The sequence below is a fragment of the Chelonia mydas genome, chromosome 3 (genome assembly GCF_015237465.2).
Source record: "Chelonia mydas isolate rCheMyd1 chromosome 3, rCheMyd1.pri.v2, whole genome shotgun sequence".
NCBI lineage: Eukaryota > Metazoa > Chordata > Testudines > Cheloniidae > Chelonia > Chelonia mydas.
Genome location: NC_057851.1, coordinates 22673731 through 22683109, shown reverse-complemented (window position 1 = coordinate 22683109; position 9379 = coordinate 22673731). Strand labels below are relative to the sequence as shown.

Genomic DNA, 9379 nt, shown 5'->3' with positions numbered 1-9379 from the left:
ATGCCGGGGCTGGCTGGGGTTCCAGCGCCCAGGATCGCTGATGTTCCCGGTCCCATCCCAGCGGCGGCTTCACTTGCTGGCACTTGGCAGCCTCCTGTCTCGCACCGCGCCAAGGAGCTCGCCCTTGGTGTCCCCGGACGGCCGGGGCGGGGGGGCAGGCTGAGTCCGGGGTGGGAGGCGCTGTGTCCGCAGTGGGGGTGCGCACAGCCCAGCCGGAGCTGGGACTCGGCGGCCAAGGGGCTGGGGAAATCCAATGGGGAAGGCGCCTCTGCGTGGCTAACCCCGCCCACCTCTCCCTGCGCATCTTCCCCGGCGCCGCGCCGTGCCGTGGCGAGCCGGGCCGGGCCGCGGGGCTCGCTGCGGGAGCTGGAGAGACGCGTGGATGGGCAGCTCCGCGCCGGAACCAGCCGCGGCCCCCGCCCCAGGTATGTCTGTCAGTCAAGCCGGCGGCTTTGCCTTTCCAGCCGGGCCGCCCCTCCCCACTCACACCGCCCGCCCCTTACGGCGGCAAGCCCAGCGGGGAGCCCAAAACTTCCAGCAGCTGCCCCCGACCCTGAACCCCGGCCAGCGCCGTGGAGCAAGAAGTCAACTTCGTTCCTGCCTCTCGGCCACCCCCCTTCCCAGCCCGGCGCTGCTCCTCGCTCCAGTCCCCTGGCGGAGTTGCGGTCCAAGTTTCCGTGTAGTTTGAGGGGCTGCTTCGGTTGTCGTCTGCTGCTGGGTGCCTGGGGACGATTCGTCCCGGGGAAGGCTCTTCTGCCTTTCGTGTGCAGCGTGTGGGGAGACTCCCTGCCTCCCCGCCTGCCCTGCGTGCGGGGAACACCGCTGGCTCTGCCCTGGGGCCAGCGCTGATCAGCTAATTCGAATCTAGTCCCCTTGGACGCGAGAAAGTCGCTGGTTTATATTTGGGGTCAGTAGCGCCCTGGGCTGAGGCTGAGGACTCGGGGCTCCCTTTGGCCCCTGGAAGAAGAAACGTCTGCAATTATGGTGATTACTCCCGTCTGATCTTGGACGAGAGGCTGGGGCTTAGCTAGTTAGTTTCGCTGCTGCTGGGAAGGGTCACTCTCGTTCGTAGCTTCTCCAGGGCAGATCAATAGGTGCATAGCTGAGTCCCTTTCGCATTGCGGAGCTCACTCTTTCCTTTCAGAACATAGTGAGACAAAAAGGAAAGTAGCTTTAAAACAGCCTTCAGTCCTAACAAGAGACTGGCCAAGAGGATCTGAAACAGCTCCCATGGATGGCAGGCTCAAATCGGACTTGCTAAGCTGGAGGTAGACTCCCTGCTTGTGGATCAAGGTAGGTTTTTTTGTTGGTTTTTTTTTTTTTTAAAGTGCCTCCCTCTTATAATGAAGAATTTTAATCTGTGTTTCAATGAGACAATGAAAATCCTCATGGCTCACTTTCAGAACTCTTTTCCAGGGATCACAGTCTGACACAGCCCCATTCCAACACAGTTTATTCTTGCCTAATGCAAAGTACAACTGCTGATTGGTCTTTGTGAGCTATAGTCTTAAACAGAGTACCAGTGATGTATCTAGAGGGAGCGTGTACCTGAAGACTTGAACAGCAGGAGTATATTGATTCCATTAGCAGAATTTACAGATCTACCAACAAATCGTTTTAGCACAATTTCTTTCCCAGAATTAAAGTTATCTAAGCTTCTATCACTAAAAGAGGTGGAAAGATGGAATGAGTTAGAGTAACTTCTAAATAAGTAAAAAGAAAAGGAGTGAGGATGAAGTGAGCTGTAGCTCACGAAAGCTTATGCTCAAATAAATTGGTTAGTCTCTAAGGTGCCACAAGTACTCCTTTTCTTTTTGCGAATACAGACTAACACGGCTGTTACTCTGAAACCTGTTCTAAATAAGTGCAATAAAAAGAATGTATCTATAGGTAAGCAACAATTCACTATGTATAGCCATGAGCCAATTCTTTTTTTTTTTAAAGTGACTAGTGATTCTGGGTGCTTCAGTTTTTGGGTGTCCAACATGAGATGCATTAAAGGAGACTGATTTTTCAGAGGGTGGGCATTCTGGGCAATGGTTTCTTATTTTAGCCATTTTCCTTGATCGTGAGCGCAGTATTCTAAGAAAATGTATCATTGTTATAATCAACTGGAATTGAATAATTCGTTTTAGCAACAATTGGCCAGGTTTCCTGAAAGTTTGGCAAGAAACAACTGGCTTTACAACTTTGCTTAGTATGTGAAAGAATCAGTTAGGGGTGTTGCCAGTTTGTCGCCAAGCAATTATTTGTGACAAGAGCAGAGAGATCTAGGGAAATGTGTCCCCCAAAGCCCATGGTTGAACTGAATTGTATGTGGGGGAATATTGGCTAATGGTGGAAAATCTGAATTTTGAATAGTTTCAAGATTCTGAATTTAAACTACTAGTAAAAACAGGATGTTATGTCCTGATAATACTTCTTTAAAATATGGTGTTAGATTAAATTTTTCATAGCTGAACAAACATAAAGGAGAGCAACACCACTTGACTTAATTGAAAGTGAAGAACAATTTAAGAAAACTTATTTAATTAAGTAAAATCTACTAAGTATATTGGTAATTTAGGATGTAAAGCAGCTTTCTAAGAGGAGCCAGTGAGTGCATCCTTCCTCTGTTCTTTCTGCCAGAGAAACTGAGTGTGCGCGCGCGCGTGCGTATATGTATATAATTCATAGCACTAAGCCAAGAACAAAAATGTCAGCAGTCCTTCAACAAGATGTCCTTAAATACAAACAGAAGAAGGGGAATGAGAAGGGATCAGATTCTGATTTCAGTTACACTGATGTAAATCCAGAGTCACTCCGTTGAAGTCAATATTCTAGATTTGTGAGATCAGAATTTGTCCTAAAATGTCCTTTGCACCAAAAAAAGGTAATAATTTTATTAAGATAATGTTGAAATAAAAAGAAAACGGTACAGAGTTTAGGCATAGAAGTTTCTGGTTATCTGGGAATAAGGTACAGATTATCAAGGGGTGCGAAATTCGGTTTAGGAGCTGGTGGAGTAAGGATTAAATAATCTGCAGTCTCCCCGATTGGGGGTGAAAGTTTAACGGGTCAAAGTACAGACCTTGAGCTATGGGGGTAAGTTAGCCATATAATGGCTATGTTCAGGTGTGGAGTATAATGAGCGGATACGATGATGGGGATGGATCTACCCTACCAAGAAACATTCCCTCTGTGACCACTCCAGGCACATCAAAATTTCCCAAGGGAAGAATAAAACAATCAAAAGCCAGAGTGAATAATAAATCAGGCAATCAAGATTACCCTAAGAATTTAATTACAGTTTCCAAAGAATAATAGTAACAATCAAGTCAGCAAGTTAATATCAACACTGGTGGCTTGATTCAGCCCTGACAGAATGAATGTCACAGAGGCCCAAATCCTCAAGGGTATGTAGACTCTTAACTTCCACTGGTTTCCTAAATACATTTGGGGACCTGGGCCATTGTTCCTGGGTGCAAAAAGTCTGCCTGGAGTTGAGATGCAGCTGCACAAGGCATCTCAAACTCCTGTTCCACCAGGGAACTTGCAAGTGGTTGGGGAGGTGGCGTTGCCAGGCTTACGGATAGACTGATTCAGCATATTCCCTTGATAGCCTCTGCCACTGGTGCTCCCTATGTATGGGAATGTTCTGGCAGAGCCCCTGGGTCAAATCAGTGTTGGAAACGCAACCTGTCCTGTCTCCTGGAATGAGTGTTGCCCCCTAACCTGTAGCTGCCTGCACTCCATTCCGGTTTTATTTATACTCCTCAGTGCCAACAGAAGTGAATCAAGCTCTACATACCCAGCCATTCTAATGTAAATTAAATACCAGTTAGCAAGGAGATAAGGGCATTTGTGTATTTTTGTTTGTTTTTGCCCTTAAGAATCTGGATGCTGTGTTGGGGCTCTGACTGCTCTAGCTTTAGCGGAGGAACAGTCGTCTCCATCCATCCTGACTATATATAAACAGGCCACTCCTCCTGTTTACCTTCCTCCTTTGAATCCCTCTCAGATTCTTTTCAGTTGTTTTACAACATCCCCCTCTCTGTCAAGCCTTGCCATTTGAAGAATGCAATTACCTGCCACTGGGGCATTTACATTTCAAAAGACCTACCCAACTGTAATAAGAAAAGGAGTACTAGTGGCACCTTAGAGACTAACCAATTTATTTGAGCATAAGCTTTCGTGAGCTACAGCTCACTTCATCGGATGCATTCAGTGGAAAATACAGTGAGGAGATTTATATACACACAGAACATGAAACAATGGGTGTTATCATACACACTGTAAGGAGAATGATCACTTAAGATGAGCTGTTACCAGCAGGGGTGGGGGGACCTTTTGTAGTGATAATCAAGGTGGGCCATTTCCAGCTGTAATAGTATTAAATGCAAGACTCAGATCCCTAAAGCAACATTATTCCCTTGCTCTCAAACTTCAGAGTTGTGGCACGTCTGCCAGGGGAAATACAATAAAATAAATTGGAGGCTCATGAATAAATAAGTTATTCCACTAGCCTACTGTTTGTGGGTATTTTCTAGCTTATTTTTCTCTTTTTTGCTGCTTTTTCTTTCTCTCCTCCCATCTTCCATTTTCATGAACTTCTAATTCTGCTCAAAAAGAAACGGAGTACTTGTGGCATCTTAGAGACTAACACATTTATTTGAGCATAAGCATGCATCCGATGAAGTGAGCTGTAGCTCGCTTCAGCTTATGCTCAAATAAATGTGTTAATCTCTAAGGTGCCACTAGTCCTCCGTTTCTTTTGGCGGATACAGACTAACACGGCTGCTACTCTGAAACCAGTCATTCTGTTCAGTTACTTCTCCTTTTTTTTTTCTTTACCCACTTTTTTTCCTGTTTTCTTCAAAATCAAAACAAAACCATGCTTCTCTCACTTCCTGTTTATAAAATATGTATATCCCCTAGTCTGGTTCTTCTTAAACAACCAAATCCTCAGCTGGTAAAAATGGTCTTAAGGTATATCTACACTACAGCTGCTAGAGCTGTACCGCTGTAGTGTAGACACTTCCTATTTCAAGAGAAGGGATTTTCCTGTTTTCTCTGGGAGACTATAGCTATGTTGATGGAATAATTCTTTCGTTGACCTACCTGCACTAAGGGTTAGATTGACCTAATTACATCGTACAGGGTGCAAAATTTTTCACAGCCCTGAGCGATGTAGCTAGACTGATCAAATTTTTAAGTGTAGACTAGAACCATGGATCTGTTCACTTCAGTGGAGCTTCACCAATTCATGCTAGTTGAGCATCTATCCCCATAGTTTATTTTCCTTTTCTCTCCTCCTGGCTTCTGTGTCCTCTTCCATTATTCTTTGCCATATTCATCATTCTCTCTGCTTTTATCTTTCTGTCCCCTTTGATTTTTTTCCTTGTTTCTCCCCCCCCCCGTTCTTTAATTTATTCTGTTCTATTTTATTCTATGTAAGTTCTTATACTACCCTAGTCAATGTTATATCTGAGCACTTTCAGAAGTTCGCATGACTAATATCTGTCACCTGTGGTTCACTTTCTCTCTCAACCTCTCCCAACCAAGGAAATTCTGTGTGTAGTGTAGTGTTTTGGCAGGGATTTTTTTTAAAAAAATAGATTTGTACACACTGATCTGCGTTTATGTTAGAGAAGGCAGGACAAGAAATTGTGGAGGGCTGGTCAAGGAAGTGTGCCTTGCACTTGGAGCTGATGGTGGTGAAGTTTGTGAAGCTGGGGAGTTTCTTCCAGTCTAGACTGTCCCCCAAGAAAGCTCTGTCTCCCACATAGACAAGCTTTAACCTTATGGTAAAGAGTTCCATTGTGCCTCAGGAGTGGAGCTATTGACTGTGGTTCTCATTCTGGGGCCTTAGGAGATCTTTTAGATATCTTGGGCTCAGGCCATTGAGTGCCTTGAAGTTAAGGACCAAGACCTTGAACTGGTCTCTATTCTGTGGGAGGCCAGTGTAGAGAGTCAAGGACCGGTTCAACGCTCTTGTGGTAGCCTGTGTTTCTCAGGAGATGTGCTGCAGCATTTAGTAGTAGCTCCTTTTTCCTAAGGGCTGATGGCTTCAGCCCATTTGGTTATCCCTGTTCAGCCCTTCTCTCTGGCTACCCCATGTTATACTGTCTGCTCCGCCACTGAGCCCTCCTGCCTCTCCCTTACTCCAGTAAGGTGGTGTAGGTTCCCTTTGGCTTTCTCCCATGTTGTCTCTATCCCATTCACCCACATGTATTCTCTTCGGGCCCCCCAGTGTTCCATGGCCTTGCTATGACCTCCCATTCTCCGTCTTCTTGTGCTCCCTCGCCCCCACCACAGTGGCTTATCCCATTTATTTCTCCTTCTTCCTATTCTCTGAAGTGTTAATGTGAAAAGAGGTGTGGATCCTGCTGACTTCTGTTCTATCTGCCTTACCCTCTGCCTAGTGGGGGAGGAGCTGGGAGACAGCCTGCAGAAGAATGCCCTTCAGGGGCAGAAAATCCAGTATGGTTGGCCTCTTAGGACCACGTGCAGTGGCACATCTGACTCCCTCACTGTAATAGTGGATAACAGGACTTTGCTAATGTGGGAGTGAGAGTACGCCCACCATGTGCAATCACACATCCCAGCTATGGAAATAAGAGTGGTTTTGATTGCAATTGGCATGGAGCAAAACAGCTCCAGGAAGATTTGCATCTGAAAGTGAGAACTCAGGCAATGAGAGCTGCTTGACCTCTGGATCTGGCAGCTTCAATATAAATTTCCATGGAACAGTTGGACAACGTTCCTCTCCGGCATCAGTAACAAGAATTGTTGTTTTTCACCTGCATCCCGTACATATTAATTCCTCTAGAGGAAAACAATCCTTTCCAATCTGCAGGACGGATCTCTAAGCTGCAGGGTGGATTTCTCTTGCATAATTTGTTACCCCACTGGCTCTCATCCCCTTTCCCCTCGCTGATGGGTTGGGAAAGTGGCAGCCCGTTGCAATGTCAGCTTTGTATTTCAGTCCCCCCAAGCTGTGGTTAAAGTAGATTGAAGCAGGAAGGGGTGCTCTCGCTAACACCAGCCATTAGGCAGGAGCATCATGGGAGCACTGCTTATCTTAGCCAGGGCTGGAGGGCAGCTCCCTTCTGATTTTTACCAGAGGAGATACTGTAAGCTTCCATTGACTTTAGCACTTGTGTAACAGGGAAGGGGGACACTGAGGCACTATTTCGTGTAACTCTTGTAAACTCCCCTTCTCCCTGTAACTCAGTGCAACTCTTTGCTAAAACACAGGCCAGAGTCCTGTCTTTACAGGACTTTTCAGAACGCGCTACACAGAGTTAAACGTCGGGACTGTTGTATATAAAATCCTGAAAAGTGGGCGTTAATAGTTCGCAGTCAAGTTCAAAGAGGGTGCCGTACAGTTTCTTAGGCCATTTCTGTACAGTATGGCACTGCAGCGGCACTGATACAGCACGTGTGGTAAAGATGCTCTATGCTCATTGTAGAGAGCTCTCCCATTCGTATAATAAAACCACCTCCGTGAGTGGCAAAAGCTACGTCGGTGGGAGAGGCTTTCTTGCAGACATAGTGCTGTGCGCACAGGCCCTTATGTTGGTGTAACTTACATCGCTCAGGGGTGTGAATATTCCACCCTCATGAGCAACGTAAGTTTTGCTGACATAAGTGACAGGGTAGACATAGCCTTAGGGAAGGTCTACACTTAAAACGCTGCTGTAATGCTGCTGCAGTCAGTGAAGACTATACCGAGGGGAGAGCTTCTCCCGTCAGCGTGGTTCATCCATCTCCATGAGCAGCGGTAATGCTGTCTACACTGGGGGGTGCGCTGATATAACTACGTCATTCAGGGGGTTTGAAAAATCACACCCCTGTGCGATGTAGTTATCCTGATGTAAGTTTATAGTGTAGACCTGGCCTTAGTAAAAAACACATTTAATGCACACAGAAAACATAAATAGTAGAAAATATATTCTAAATACTATTTGGAATACTATGAATAACTTTTCAATGTAGGCTGTTAAGCAATACATCTACTGGTATCCCTTATATAGATTTACATGTATTCAAATGTACGGTTCCAACATAACATGCTATACTTCAGCACGCACAGCTAAACACACTCCCTCTGATCTCCCCTCAGAGCTGATTTCTTACTCTTTATGGTGTGGTGATATGTAGTGTGTGCCACCGAGACTCTTCAGAGCTTGAGAAGAATTGCAGCAACTGAGTCCCTTCAAACGCTGCTGCAGAACAAGCTGTCAGCAAATACACAGTCTGGGGATCTTTACAGTTAGCACCATTCCAGCTCTTGGGTTAATAGCTTAATGGTCCACAGTTGCTGGTGAAGCAGAAATCTACAGCCTGTATCCAAAGTGGTTCGGGTATTGGGATCAGCATATAAAATATTAATTCTCTGCTTCATGCTTCTATACTATCCCCTCTCATCCCAGTGATGAGAGCTGGTGCTACCATTCAGATTTCAGTGCAGAAATCTAATGATGTCTGAGGAGAGCATGTTGCATAAAGCAATGGGACTTGTCATTGGGAGCAGGATTGGGCCCATAATTTGTCATGTGCTTTGGGATGAAACGCATTCTATTAATGTACTATATGCTTACTACCAACGAGAACACAGGTATTTAAAAAAGAAAACATGGGAACTGTCCTCAACAGTATTTTCCTTTTAATATGGGGATTTTATTGTATCTTTAAAAAACCGTAATTGTTTTTCAGTTGTTAAAATAATTATAAACTACCAAATTGGCTAATAATTCTGAAGCTACTCTTTAATTTGGTTAAATGTTCTTTATTACAACTTTAAAGAAAATCAGATTAGGTTTGACTTTGAAAAGGACAAATCTAATTATTGCAACATCTCTTTCAGTAAGGTTTCAGTAGCTTAGTTCTAACAGAGTGGCATGTATTGAATAAGGGTTTCAGCATTGTATTGTAGCAGCAAGATTGTTTTTTGTATATGGATAGCCTACTCATAACAAAGCTGCTTTATAGAATCCTCTCAAGCTAAAATGTTCCGTACTTCACATATTAATACATGATAAAGCTCACCTAGTATTTGCAATGGAAAACATGGTGTTTACCCTGATGGGTTATGCAAAGATGGGCACTCGCCCATTCAAGTCAGTGAGAGTTGAGGATGCACAAAGAATGTATGGTTGGGTCCCATATGATATTTTACTACAGCCCCATTTGCAAGGCATAATTAAAGGCATGTCAATATTTCCATTATAAGCCGTTATTTTCAGGGGGTTGTAACTTGCTCTTAATGTCTGCAGGGCAGGCCAGGAGCAAATATTTTTTCCTACAGATTAATAAAAATGTTGTTTGATACAGAGGTGCCAAACCAAGAAGTGATTAACTCTTTCAGATACTTGGGGTATTCAATAGCTCAAAG

The 9379-nt window shown here is 44.7% G+C and overlaps 1 protein-coding gene across 2 annotated transcripts in view; it reads left to right on the top strand.

Moving 5' to 3' along the window:
• Positions 1 to 234: 234 nt before the first annotated feature.
• The window catches only part of KCNS3 (potassium voltage-gated channel modifier subfamily S member 3), a 30843-nt gene continuing 21698 nt past the window's right edge, over positions 235 to 9379 (top strand). Inside the window, exons 1-2 of one of the 2 annotated variants that reach the window (XM_037894024.2) lie at positions 235 to 425; positions 1145 to 1293. The gene's annotated coding sequence lies outside the window, so the exon portion shown is untranslated. The remainder of the gene's footprint in view (positions 426 to 1144; positions 1294 to 9379) is intronic. The other variant, XM_043542233.1, reaches the window with a different exon arrangement.